The sequence below is a fragment of the Symphalangus syndactylus genome, chromosome 11 (assembly GCF_028878055.3).
Source record: "Symphalangus syndactylus isolate Jambi chromosome 11, NHGRI_mSymSyn1-v2.1_pri, whole genome shotgun sequence".
NCBI classification, from domain to species: Eukaryota; Metazoa; Chordata; class Mammalia; order Primates; family Hylobatidae; genus Symphalangus; species Symphalangus syndactylus.
Window position 1 is genome coordinate 83008065 of NC_072433.2, and position 15475 is coordinate 83023539.

Here is a 15475-nt window from a genome sequence, read left to right on the forward strand (position 1 = left end):
CAGTGAGAGGAAGAAGAGTGTGTTTGGAGGCATAAGGGAAGGAGTGAGGGGATTGAATAATAAAGTACACTAAGGAGTTCTATGAAATAAGTTGAAATTTGTCCCAAATTCTGCAGTGATACCACAAATAATGGATCATCTGAGAACAAAGGTCCATTTGAAAAAAAACTGGTGTGTGCTTTAAAAGAAATGCTTTATATATAATGCCAAATAGAAAAGAAACACCAGCAGTGAATTCAGAAAGACTTCTGAATAGATTGTTTTTGCTTCACCAGTGAGGATCACTAGGTCAAACTCAGGCAAAACTGTAAAGTCTTTGGTTTCTCTGCTTTATAATCTCAATCTCTTTTCTTCATCTTTTACCCTCCTAGTATCCTCACACGTCAGATGACCATTAGCTCCCCTGACCAAATACGAGAAGAACTTGATACCATGCAGACTTGATTGACTGCCTAGTTTTATATACATACATATATATATATATATATATATATATATATATTTTTTTTTTTTTTTTTTTTGAGACGGAGTCTCGCCCTGTCGCCCAGGCTGGAGTGCAGTGGCACAATTTCGGCTCACTGCAACCTCCGCCTCCTGGGTTCACGCCATTCTCCTGCCTCAGCCTCCCGAGTAGTTGGGACTACAGATGCCTGCCACCACGCCCGGCTAATTTTTTGCATTTTTAGTAGAGACGGGGTTTCACCATGTTAGCCAGGATGGTCTCCATCTCCTGACCTCGTGATCCGCCTGCCTCGGCCTCCCAAAGTGCTGGGATTACAGGCGTGAGCCACCGCGCCCGGCCGACAGCCTAGTTATATTTTAGTGTGAATGAAATAGTTGGTTAACCTGAATCCCATTCTAATTTGAAGCCCTCATATTTAATTGCAGCTAGACCACTTTCTTCAGCAAGCATAAAGCCACGGCTGCTGAAAGTTTCTTCGTGGGAACAGTTTGGGAAAGAGAAATCTTCATCCCAGGATTCCTCTAGCATGGGAAGCCTGAAAATCCCCAGCTTTCATGGTGTTCTTAGTCCACAATCTGCCTTAGAACACCCTCCACCATACCACATTCACCTCTCCTAACCAAAATAGAACCTGCTTGCCTCTCATGACTCTCATGCTTAAGATAACAATGCCCTTAAGATTTGGAAAGTGCAATCCATTGGTAGAAAGAAAATCATACTAGACAATGATGAATACACATGCTGGGAGTCTATGAGATAATGAAATACTTTATCTGTCCTAGCAAGATAGTTGGTCATCAGCGTCCACTGCAGAGGAACACCTGGCAGATCCTTCTCTTTCTGGTCTTCTTCCCTGTTCTCCATTCTCCTCCCTTCCATCATCCCCTAGTTCTTTTTATCCACTGATTCCGATGTCATTGCCCAACTGGTTTTACCCAATTTTCTTCTCTTTTCATCAGTCCTCTCCCTCCTAGGCATCCTATAAAATTAACAAATCTAGAGGAAAAGCATTTCTCCGGCTAATGTTTACCACACTTAAAGCATAACCAACTCTTTGTGTTTGCTAACAACGTCCTTTTTGTCTTTTCTTACTTAAGAGCCCTCTCCCCAGAAGTAGAGTGGTGAAAAATGACAGATGGTGATGGAATAAGAAAATCTCACCCCGCAGCACTTACATTATGATCTTATAATATTTTTGTTTGTGTTTAATTATCTTCTTATGCCAATAACCTTATGCATCTTATGTTATTTCAGATAAAAATAAACAGAAAAAATAAATAACAATGTCTGTTTTTTCTTGTTAATTCTTCATTATGTTATTCTTTAGAGTGCATAAGAGTACCCCATAATTATAAAATAAACTAGGAAACAATTAAAAATATCTCCAAATAATTTTTATAACAGCTATACAGATTTATCTGTACTTAAAAAGCTTTAATACAGAAGAACAGAACCTTTGTTTTGCACACAGCTTTGAGGAAAATGAACATTTTACATAATTCACATATAGACAGTATAAACTTAGTGATAGAAATATAGAAATCTGGGGGCAGTCAGATCTGGGTTTGAGTTTCAATTCTATCACTTTCCAGGCTTTGCCATGGGCAAATTACATAAGTTCTATAAGCCTCTTACCTTTTAAAAAGGAAACAATACTTGATGAACATTAAATACCCAATAAGTGGCAAGTTTCATTAAATATGCACTGACCTTTTGGTTTTGGAAATTTTGAAAACCTGAGTAAAAGTCAACGCTGGACTTGCCCGATTCACCTGGGTTTCAGTATTTTGATTTGCACCAAACTGGCTGGAACACTGACAACCTTCCTAATTGGATCCTTCCCTCAAACCTACTTCAAATTCATCAGAGATGAAGTCATACTCCTCACTTCATGTATTACCTACCAATCCTCAAAACCTATCTGCCACGTGAGACTTCTCCTTTGAGAATTGTTGTTGGCCTTAGATCAAGGATTTGGACTCAAAGTAACCCCCTTTGGATGTTAACCTGATAAACAGATCAGTTCTATTGGTCCCAGTACTATGTCCTCCAGCTCACAGCACGCTTTGTGACTATGCACATCTAAATGAGTGGCAAATGCTTAAACACGTCAAAGTAATTTTAAAACTTTTTATCTGGAGGAAGAGAACTGATATAGATTAAAGTCCAACTAAGTACTAGTAACTGTGCTAGGGGCTAAGTTAACATCATTTATCTTTTTTAATTCACTTAACAATCCTGTGAGTTAGGAATGTTTTGAACACAATCTAAAAGTATCAATACAAATACATTGGTATTACCAATATCCACCAATATCAATTGTCAATCCTCAATGATAGTTTTTTCATTTGTTTGTTTGTTTCTTTTGAGATGGAGTCTCACTCTGTCACCCAAGCTGAAATGCAGTGGCGGGATCTCGGCTCACTGCAACTTCTGCCTCCCAGGTTCAAGTGATTCTCCTGCCTCAGCCTCCTGAGTAGCTGGGACTACAGGCACCCACGACCACACCCGGCTAATTTTTGTATTTTTAGTAGAGGCAGGTAACCATGTTGGCCAGGCTGTTCTTTAACTCCTGATCTCAGGTGGTCCACCCACTTCAGCCTCCCAAAGTGCTGGTATTACAGACGTGAGCCACCGTGCCCAGTCAATAATAGTTTTTATAATGATAGTTGTGTCATTATATGATATATGCAGGGCTATTCTGAATAGTATAGAATGGAAATAATTCAAATACCCAACATTCATTAAATGGTTGCTACCTCAAGACTATGGAAAAGTTTCTATTCATTACGTTTGTAAAATGTGGATTCTATATTTAACTATGTAGGTAAAACTAATTTACAAAAAATTATGTAAAACAATATAGTTTATAACCATCCAAAATTATATGTACACAAATGAGACTTAGAAAGGAATCTAGTAGTAAAAAGCCCCCAAAAACCTCCAAGTTAAAAAAAAAACTAGGAAATATTATTTCCATAGGATTGTTCACTTATGTCTAATTAATTAAATAACAAGTTTATGACATGAATTGAAAGTATGATTGTGTATCACCTTCCTTAGAGACTAGTGAAAAGTTTTATATAAATCAATCGAGTGTGCAGAAGAAGTCTCAACATCTACTATTGAAGACTCAAACAGGTCCTGATGTTGGAGAACTGATGGGGCAACCTGATGAAATCCTACATGCATGAGACTGCAGGACCCTCCTGGGGGGTAACTCAGATTCAGTAAGGCATCCCACTCTGAAAAATCCAATCTGGTAGCAATGCCTTAATAATCAGAGGAGAGATGTGATTCTGAGCACAGCCTGGGGTATGTCCCTCAGAGCTATCCTCGATCTCACATTCCACAGGGATTAGGAGTAGATGGGAGGAAAAGATAAGCCTTAAGTAGTCTTCCTAAACTTTCTAAGGCAGTGGACACAAGTTAGCTATAAAACTAGGGTATTCCTTTCACGGACAGCAAAACAAAAAAGGGAAAAGAGGCATTCTCTCGGACTTTGCCTCTGGCTCTTTGAAAGTGTTGCTACATCAGTAGTCGTACCTACTCTGTCTCTTTGAAAGTGTTACTACATCAGTAGTGGTACCTACTGTGTCCACAAAATAGCCAAAACCGAAGCAGATCCCAAAGGAAACATGATGGTATTCACAGAAATAATTAAAAGGGCCAAGCAGATGCCACTCGCCAGGCTGCTTACCAGATTTGTTCCTGATAATTAGACACCCTGTGGGAATTCCCAAAAATACTTAGGAGACAGCAGATTCAGACCTTTGTAGAGATTGAAGTTTTGCAGGTGGGGCGAAGCCAGTGAAATCCAGGTTATCATTATTCTTGTGATCCCACTTTGAATCATAGGTTGGCCAAGCTTGGGAAATCCTGGGTCACAAGAGAAAATGTATAGACCTTCTCATTCTAATAAGAATTTGAAGACTTTTGTGTGTAAATATGAAATTTGTAAATTGAATCATTTAGAATGTATTAGGGGAGCATATTCTTTAAAAATAGCCCTAGATAAAATTCTCCTGCAAGGCAAATAATCATTTTAATAGCAAAAATAAATACCTGCTACATAGCTCATAAATAATTACCATATTTTACAATTCCAGTTGGGTACCATTAATAAGGAGCAGGCGATGGGAAAGACTAACGGATGTCTTCAAATAGTTATAGTAAAGTAACAGGCTATATAGAAGAGAGAATCGGCAACATTAGCATTGTTACCCATGTTTGGGAGTTGCTGAGAGTTGGTTAGATGGTAGGAAGCAAAAATGGCCAGATTTATTTGTTGTCTGTTTCCCCTATCAGAATATAAGTTCCCTGAGTTCTGGGTCTTTGTTTTGTTCAAGGGTGTATTTCCAATACCTAGACAGTGCTTTTACATGATAGACACTCAATAAATCTTTCCAGATGTTGGTGAGAATGCAGAGAATGGAACACTTACATATGGTTGGTGGTAATGTAAATTAGTACAACTTCTATTGTCAACAGTATGGAGATTTCGCAAAGAACTAAAAATAGAACCACTACTCGATCTGGCAATCCCACTACCATGTGTCCACCCAAAGAAAAAGAAATTATTATATCAGAAAGATATCTGCATTCTTACATTTATTGCAGCACTTTTTACAATAGCAAAGACATCATCCTAAGTGTGCATGAATGTGTAATTGAATAAAGAAAATATGGCATGTATATACCATAGAATACTATTCAGCCATAAAAAAAAGAATGAAATCTTGTCTATTTTTTGTGATACAGTATCTCTCTCTGTCACCCAAGCTGGTGCAGTGGTGTGATCAAAACTCACTGCAGCCCCAAACTCCTGGTTTCAAATGATCTTCCCACCTCAGCCTCCTAAGTAGCTAACTACAGGTATGTACCATCATGCCTGGCTAATTTTCTAAAATTTTTATAGAGATGGGGTCTGGCTATGTTGCCCAGGCTGGTGTTGAACTCCTGACCTCAAGCAGTCCTCCCACCTTGGTCTCCTAATGTGCTTGGATTACAGGTATGACCACACCTGGCCAGAAATCATGCATTTTACTCAATGTAGACGGAACTGGAGGCCATTATATTAAGTGAAATAACTCAAAAGCAGAAAGTCAATTACTGCATGTTCTCACTTATAAGTGGGAGCTAAATAATGCATAAACATGGACATAGAGAGTGGAATAATAGACACTGGAGACTCAGAAAGGTGAGAAGGTAGAAGGGGGTGAGGGATGAGAAATTAACTAATGGGTACAATGTACAATATTTGGGTAATGATTGCACTCATAGCTTAACCTTCACCACTTCATAACATATCCATATAACAAAACTGCTCTAGTACTCCCTAAATATATAAAAATAATAATTTTAAAAACCTTCCTGAATGAATACAATAAAATCTGTTAGTTACATCTCAGCCAAGCTGAAAAATTTTATCATTAAAAAATTCATTATGGAGTCAATTAACATATATGTAAATGCAAGCACCTAAGACACATAAGACACACATATATAAATACCCATAGACACACACGTTTTATCAAACATTACAGAAAGAAAACTTTTTCTCCCACAAAGCACTACATTTTAAAAACTGTAACCCGTTATAGTGAATACTGGCTCATGTGACACATCCCAACAACACGCTATGAGCTCCATAAGACCAGAAAACAGACACAATAAGAACATTTCCCTTTCTGCTGTTTTCTGGTAAATAATACCGACTATATTAATTGGAAACAGTCCATTATTGTATATAATTAATTGCAGACAGTCTATTATTGTACATCTCTGAGACTAGAAAATAAACGTGTAGCAGGTTTCTGGGGGTAGTATTGATAAATACATGAGTAAGGTAAATGTAGATATGTAATGCAGTAGAGATCAAAAGAATATACATGTAAACAATTTCAAAAATGCTTATTTTTAAAAAGCAATCCCTAAAATTTTTTTAAAGCTGTATATCAAATTCGTTATATAATAACACCTAGAAAGGATTTGGAGTGAATTTAAAACACAGTACAAGACATTCCAAGGACAATAAACCAAAAAGACATGTTAAGTCTCATTCAGTCATTTTCTTGTTATATTAATATTGGTTTTGTTATTTGAAATTATTTTTCTTATAGTGCAGGACGAACACATTATTGGGTTAATAATGTTAGGAATAAAAAATTTCAGTGTAAGAGAAGACCCAATTAGAAGACATACTTGCAGCCACCAAGCATATGGAAGTATGTTCAACATCACTAATAATTAGAGAAATGCAAATCAAAAACACAATGAGGTACCAGATAAAGAAAATGTATATACCCACCATGGAATAGTATGCAGCCATAAAAAAGGAATGAGATAATGTTTTTTTGCAGCAGCATGGATAGAGCTGAAGGCCATTATCCTAAGCAAAATAATGCAGGAAGAGTAAACCAAATTTTACATGTTCTCACTTATAAGTTGGCACTAAACAACGAGAATACATAGACACAAAGAGGGGAACAAGAGAGACTGGGGCTTTCTTGAGGGTGAAAGTTGGAAGGAGGGAGAGGATGAGAAAAAATATTGGGTACTATACTTAATACCTGGGTAATGAAATAATCTGTACACCAAACCCCTGTGACAAGGGTTTACCTATATAACAAACCTACATATGAACCGCTAAAATAAAAGTTAAAAAAAAGAAGTTCAAAGAAGAATGTAAAATGCTATAATGTTAAACAGAATTGGAAATATCATCATAAACTCATGATTTTTAAGAATATATTTTTCCTAGATGTACAGGCTGAAATGGCTAGAATCATGGCCAACCCAGTAGAAAGGAGGACCCTGGCCGGGCACGGTGGCTCACACTTGTAATCCCAGCACTTTGGGAGGCCGAGGCGGGCGGATCACAAGGTCAGGAGATCGAGACCACGGTGAAACCCCGTCTCTACTAAAAATACAAAAAATTAGCCGGGCGTGGTGGCTGGCGCCTGTAGTCCCAGCTACTGGGGAGGCTGAGGCAGGAGAGTGGTGTGAACCCAGGAGGCGGAGCTTGCAGTGAGCCGAGATTGCGCCACTGCACTCCAGTCTGGGTGACAGAGCAAGACTCCGTCTCAAAAAAAAAAAAGAAAAGAGGACCCTGGTATCTAAATTCTGGGCTTTAATACCACTTGTTAGTACAATGAACCAGGACTCCTTAAAGAAATATGTGATACCAAGTCTGGGGCAGGATGAGCACAAGGTGAGCCAGGGAGATCTTATGCCAAAAAGATTAATGGAGTCCTTTTAAAAGGAAACTCAGGCCAGCTTGAGCTGGTTCCTACTGGTCTTGGTTGTGATGATTTGGGCTTTGCAATGGAAGCATCAGGCCATCATCATGCTAATCTAGTGATCAATATTGATATCACTAATATGGGACAAACAGATATTATGGGTTTCCTAATGTAATGCAATATGAAGTACGTACCATCTATGATATATTCCAGCCAAAAAAGTTCCAGCATGATCTAACTTTTAGATTTATCTTCCAGTTTCCCAGAAATATAGGAGATAGATGAATAGCCTAAATAAGAGCTTCTCAAACTATAGTGAAGCCAATACTTTTATAGATTGAAAGCAAATTACCTTTTAAGAAACACATTTTTAAAAGACAAACAATATTTCTGGTTTATTTTTAAATCTATATATAGTCAAATAAAACTGTCTTTTCTTTTTAAAGCTTCTGATTTTCCTTTTAAGGAGTTTTTTTCTAGGCCCTCAGTTATACATGTAGTCTCTCTAATTTTCTTCTGTTTCTTTTCTTTAAAAATTCATTTATTGGTGAAACCCCATCTCTACTAAAAATACAAAAAGTTAGCTGGGCGTGGCGGCGGGCGCCTGTAGTCCCAGCTACTTGGGAGGCTGAGGCAGGGGAATGGCGTGAACCCGGGAGGCGGAGCTTGCAGTGAGCCGAGATCGTGCCACTGCACTCCAGCCTGGGCGACAGAGCAAGACTCTGTCTCAAAAAAAAAAAAAAAATTCATTTATTATTTCAACATTTCCTTCCATTAACGCTTTATTTTTAATAGGCTGTTACTTCCATCCATCTGAATATCCAATTGTTTTAGTACCACAGATTAAATAAACTACCGTTTTCTCATTGATATGAAATACTACTTTTGTCATATACATTTATATATAAACACATACACACATATATGTTGGGAACCATTTCTGGGATTTCTATGCTGTCTCACTGATCTATTTGTCTCCTTCTATGTCATTAAAATACTGATTTGACGACCGTGGCTTAATAGTATGTTTTACTTTCTGTTAAGGCAAGATTCTCACTCTTTCATTCTTTGTAGTAGTGTTTTTTTTCCTTATGTTAATCCCAGTTTTTCTGCTAATTTCTCAGATTTTCTACAAATTCAGTATCTTCAAGGGGTTAAAAAAAGATATTTTTATCTCTTCTTTTTCCATGTTAATGCCAATTATTTTATTATCCTATTTTATTGTGTTTGCTAGAACTTCTAAAACAATTCTGAATAATTATTATTATTATTATTATTATTATTTTTTTTTTTTTTTTTTTTGAGACGGAGTCTTGCTCTGTCGCCCAGGCTGGAGTGCAGTGGCGCGTCCTCGGCTCACTGCAAGCTCCGCCTCCCGGGTTCACGCCATTCTCCTGCCTCAGCCTCTCCGAGTAGCTGGGACTACAGGCGCCCGCCACCACGCCCGGCTAATTTTTTGTATTTTTAGTAGAGACGGGGTCTCACCGTGGTCTCGATCTCCTGACCTCGTGATCCGCCCGCCTCGGCCTCCCAAAGTGCTGGGATTACAAGCGTGAGCCACCGCGCCCGGCCACAATTCTGAATAATTATTACAGCAGGATCACCTATGTTGTTCCTGTTTTCAATTAAAATGAAATGACTTCAATATTATACTGTTTACTGAAGCCAACACCAAACATTATTCTAAATAATCTTTGTCATATTTAGTTTCTTTCTATGCCGATTTTGGTTTTGTTTGTTTCTGCTGGGAATGATTATCGAATTTTATCAACTTCCATTTCATAATCTATGAATATGATCACCTTTGCCCCTCAATTTGTTGACATAGCAAAGTATGTACTGGCTTTCCTGATATTTAAACTATCTTTACATTTTTGGAAAAAAGAATTTGTATTTGATTACAGTGTATTCCTTTGATATCTTGCTAGATTTCATTTATAATTTTTGCCACTATATTCATAAGTGAGATTGGTCTATGGCTTTTTTTTGTACTTAACAGATTGGTATTAAATTTTTGTGAATATGAATTGAAAAGGTTTACATCTTTCAGTGGTGCCTGAAATACTAACATCAGAATATTTCAAATTTCTTTTTCTTTCTTAAAAATGGAGACATAATTTACATATTTTTAAAAAATGCTAGTTAGAACTCAGCTGTAGAAATATTTGGTCCTGATATCTTTTTAGAAGCTAGTATCACCAACTTTCAAATTTTCACATGTGGCAATTTGTACATTAAAATTTTCTTATTTGGGGACCGGTTTTGGTGATTTATGTCTTACTAAGAAATACTCATGCAAAAATTTCAAATATATTGCCACAGAACTGCATTTAATTTTTAGTCTTCTGGATCTATATTATTTCTGATCTTGTATATTTTTTCCTTTTTCTTTAATCTATGCTCAGGAAGAATTTAAGGTTAAGTACAAAGTTCCCTTACTTTTAGTTTGTCTTCTTTAATAATGAAAGTACTCTAAATATGCCTTTCACTATATCCCATTTATTTTTGAAAGAAGAGTTCTTTTCAATGCTTCCTTTGATTTCTTTTTGCTCCAAGGACTATCTTAATTACATTTTATAACTTCCCAGTAATTAAGATTTAATATTATATTATTATTTCTTTCTACTTGATTGGCTTTTAGATCAGAGAATATGGTCTATAAAATCTCCACTTTTTCTGATTTTAAGGTTTTCTTTGTAGCCAACTACATACCAATTTTTTCACAAATGTTCTAAATCATACAAAGGAGACATATTACTCTAGTCAAATAATGCAAGAATACGATACATTGAATTTATTGATTGTATTATTCAATTCTTTTATAGCTCACTAATTTTTGCCTATTAAATATATTACTGAAAAAGAAATGTTAAAATCTTCCACAAATTGTATTTTCATCAAGTTTTCCTTGCATTCTTCATTTTCTTCATTATCTTTGTATTATATCTAGGGCTAGCAATAATGTAGAGCTCAGGAATGCTCATGCACTGGTAGTGAGAATGTAAACTGGCATGCTTACTTTAAAAAACAATTAGTATCATCAAGTACAACTGAAGATACCCATAGCTGTGATCACTGCTTCCAAATCTAGAAATATCCCCACCAACACCAGGAGACCTAGATATGAGAATGTTCACTGCTACAATTGAAATATTAAGAAATTGTAACCAACCCAAATATTCATCAACTGTAGAATTAATAAAGCATAATATATCCATAATAGCTGCTGTACAGCAATAAAAATGAATGAATTATAACTACATGCAACATAATGAATAAATTTCAGGGATGTAATAATTTTGAACGAGAAAAAGCAAGGTACAGAAAAAAAGCAAAGATTTTATTTATATGAAGGTCAAAAACATGTAAAACTAAACAATATGTTAGAAGTACACACATATGCTGTAAAACTATAAAGAAAACCTTGAAAAACCATTTCTTTCATTAGTAACTTGCTCACATTTTGAGATGAATGTTTGATACCTACATTCTGTAACACTTGAAAAAGTTAACTATATATAATATTAAATATTCCCCTGATTAAAAAAATAGGTCTTATTTTAGCCTTAGAAAATTTTGTGTTATAAATATATTTTAAATTGACATCTCTCTCTTTTTTGGATCTTAACAACCTGTAGTCATCAATGTCCAGCTGAGTATCTCCTGATAGAATCTTCCATGTTGGAAATAGGCAAAATATAATTGAAGCATTTCAAGAAAAGCGAAGTCCAGACCAGGTGGCTCACACCTGTAAATTCCAGAACTTTGGGAGGCCAAGGCAGGAGGATTGCTTGAGCCCAGGATTCTGAGACCAGCCTGGGTAACACAGCGAGACCCCATGTCTTCAAAACATAAAAAAGTAGCCTGGTGTAGTGTCACACACCTGTAGTCCTAGCTACTCTGGAGGCTGAGGTGGGAGGAACACTTAAGCCCAGGAGGTCAAGGCTGCAGTGACCCATGCTCACACCACTACACTCCAGCCTGGGAAAGAGAGCAAGACCTTGTCTCAAAAAAAAAAAAAGGCAAATAAATAAGTATTACATACATTTTAAGTATATATATGTAAGTATATATAAGCTCCATATATTGTTATGATCTTTAGTTAGAAGTCTTAGATTTATCTACTTAGATGGTAACCGCTGCAGAGAATGACTTAAAGTATAGATGTTGTATTTTAATCCCTTCAGCTATGGTCATAGAGTATATTACTTAATCACCTAGCTACTAAAGCAAATTTCCTTGGTCAAACCAACAATGTTGAAACATAATGAAAAAGAAAACTGGTCATTTTATGTAAATCTACATAACTATAAAAAAGAAAAGTATCGTGTTCACTCAACAGTGCTAAAAATAAAAATGCTAAAGGATGCATCCCACCCTTTCTTTTAAACGCAACACTGCCAGCAAGTTGATGATGATACCTCTTCAGGAGGGAGCCCAGACATGACATAATTCACTATGTGTGAATTTATCTAAATTTTCCATGAAACTAAATTTATTTTCAGCCAATACCAACCAATCATCTTAGAGATTTCTCAATTACTTTGTACAAAAATAATTCTTACATGTGAAGGATTGAAGAATATGCCACTTCAAAATATGTCACTTTGACATAAGAATTATTTTGAACTGAAGTCAATTAAAAACAAACAGACACAAGAACAGCTCTCTGCCCTCCCCTTTCTACCAGGGAGGGCAGGATAATTCTTATTTGTCCAAGACAACTCTAGATTTAGCCCAGAGATGGCACCAGAGGAAGCTACATAACACACCAATCCAACAAAATAATAATATAATAAAATCACTAATTATTGAAAGCTACCAATCTAAGCATTTAATATATGGAATAGGCATCATTTAAAAAAATTTAAATGATGTGTTTTCAGATGTGAAAAAATATACAGTACATACAGTATGAAGTCTTTATATCACATCTACTGTATACATGCATGTGACAAAGGCTACTATATTTCAGTGTGAATTTCTGTATCTCATAGTGCTATTATAAATACTATTTTGTAGGTAAAAGTTTATGGTTTTGAATAATAATAAAAGTAAGGCACATATTATCAACTCCTGAATAATGTCCTGCAGCTTTACCATGTCAAGTCAATATTTGTATTTCTAGAGCAGTAGTTCTCAAATGTTTAGTCTTAAAAACACGTTTGGCCAGGCTCAGTGGCTCATGCCTGCAATCCCAGCACTTTGGGAGGCTGAGGCAGGCAGATCACTTGAGGTCAGGAGTTTGAGACCAGCCTGGCCAACATGGTGAACCCCTATCTCTACTACAAATACAAAAGTTAGCTGGGCGTGGTGGCACGCACTTGCACTCGCAGCTACTTGGGAGGTTGAGGCAGGAGAATTGCTTGGACCCGGGAGGTGGAGGTTGCAGTGAGCCGAGATCGCACCACTGCACTCCAGCCTGGGCGATGGAGTAAGACCCTGACTCAAAAACAAACAAACAAACACGCTTACACTCTTATATATTGTTGAGAATTCCCTAATAGCTTCTGTTTATGTGAGTTATATCTATTTATAATTATCTTATTAGAAACAGACACTGAGAAATGTATGAAATATTTGTTAAATCATATGATATGCAGCTTCTTAGATAGCCCAGTGATCCCTGCCTCCTGGTCTTCATGCCCTGGTGTAATCTACTTCCCTTGAGAGTGGGCTAGAGTTATTAATTCCCTTGAATACAGCAGAAATGATGGCATGTTACTTCAGATATTAGGTTACAAAAAGGCTGTGGCTTCTGTCTTGCTTGCTCTTTCTCTCTCTGAATCCCCATCTCTCTCTAAGGAAAACCAGCTACCATGTTGAGACTTGTCGTATAGAAAGATCCATGTGGCAAGGAACCAATGTCTCTGGCCAACAGCAATGAAGACCTGGGTCCTGTCAATAGCCACATAGTGAGCTTAAAAACAGATCCTCACCCAGTCAAGCCTTAAGATGACTGTCACCCCACTGACACTTAATTATAGCTTTTTGAGAGACCCTGAGCCAGAGATACCCAACTAAGCTGCACCTGGACTCCTGACCCACAGAAACAATAAGATAATAAATATCAACTGTTTTAAGCTGCTAAATCTTGTGGTAATTTTTACATAGTAAAATAAAACTAATACAATTCATTTAAAACTAACAAAATAATAACATTTTCTGTGAAAAATAACTATTTTCTAAAATAAAAAATGTAGTAAGCTGAGTGGTACTGTTTGCATTTTTGCAAATCTCTTCAATGTCTAGTACCATAGAAAACATTTGTTTTCTATATCTGCTTCTGAATTTAAGCTGTTGCAGTACATTGTTTCGGGTGAAATACATAAAGAAAATCCTGCTTCACACTGATATGTAATTGTAAAAGAAAGGAGTATTGTAATATTTTTCCAGATAACAGTGGGCATTACTCCTTGATCCTACAGCAACACGCAACAAATGATGCCTCGGCACGGTGGCTCATGCCTCTAATCCCAGCACTTTGGGAGATCGAGGCAAGAGGACTGCTTGGGGTCAGGAGTTCGAGACCACCCTGAGCAACATAGCGAGACCCAGTCTTTAAAACAAATTAAAAGAATTAATCTGGTGTGCAGGTGGCTGAGATGGGAGCAGCACTGAGTCTAGGAGTCCAAAGTTGCAGTGAACTAAGAGCTAGGATTGCACCACTGCACTCCAAGCCAGGGGACAGAGCAAGACCCTGTCTCCAAACAAAACAAAACAAAACAAAATGGTAATTTCTTAAAGATTAGGTGCAACCTAAATACCGTATCAATGAACTTTTTATGCTCTGTTACATTAAAATTTATAAATCTATCCTCCACATTGAATGGCTCATTTACTAATGCATAATTTTATAACATCATGCATTGATTATTTGAATAATATTGGTTCTCTCAATATCATTGCATAGCAAATTACCCCAACTCAGCAACTTAAAACAATAAACTTTTATTATCTCACAGTTTCTTTGGGTAAGGAATTTAAGAGTGGCTTAGCTAGGTGGTTCTGGCTTGAAATCATTCAAGAGGTTGCAGTCAAGCTGTTGGCTGGGCTATGGTCTTCTTAGAACTCAACTAAGAGATGGTCCAATTCCAAGCTCACTCGTGTGCCTTTTGGCTGCTTCAGAAGATGTACTCCCAAGTTTACTCCCATGGTTGCTGGGAACCCTCAGTTCCTTACTGCTTGAGTGTGTCCTCAGCTGGCTTCTCTCTCTCAGGGCCACCTCACAACCTGGCGGATTGTCCCATGGTGAGCAGTTCAAAAGAAACAGGGGTGGCAAGGAGAGACACACAGAGAGAGAGAGAGACAGAGAGAGAACAAGATAGTCCACTCAAGATGGGAGCCACAGTCATTTTATAACTAATCTCAATGTGATAGCTCATCACTAGAGACAATCAACTCCACAATCAAGGGGAGGGAAGGTAACCTCCGCCTCTTGTAGAGTGCTGTATTGAAGAATGTGTAGCCACAGCTACAAAACCACCACAAATTGTCAAGCTCATCATTGTGGATGCAAGTTTTCCCAAGTTCTAATTTTTGCTTTAAAGCTCACATTTATCATTGGCAATAAACACTGTCAATTGTTTTCCTTGAAATGACAGACTCGCTTCTTTTACATTCGAGAAAATACCTGCCAAATACCCAGCTCCCTATAACCATAGTTGGGTGTTTTTGTCAGTCATTCTTTCAAGTGAAAATGACATTCCATGAAATGACATTCCATGAAAATGACATTCCATGAAAAAAAAAAAGCAGCTCACAGCTC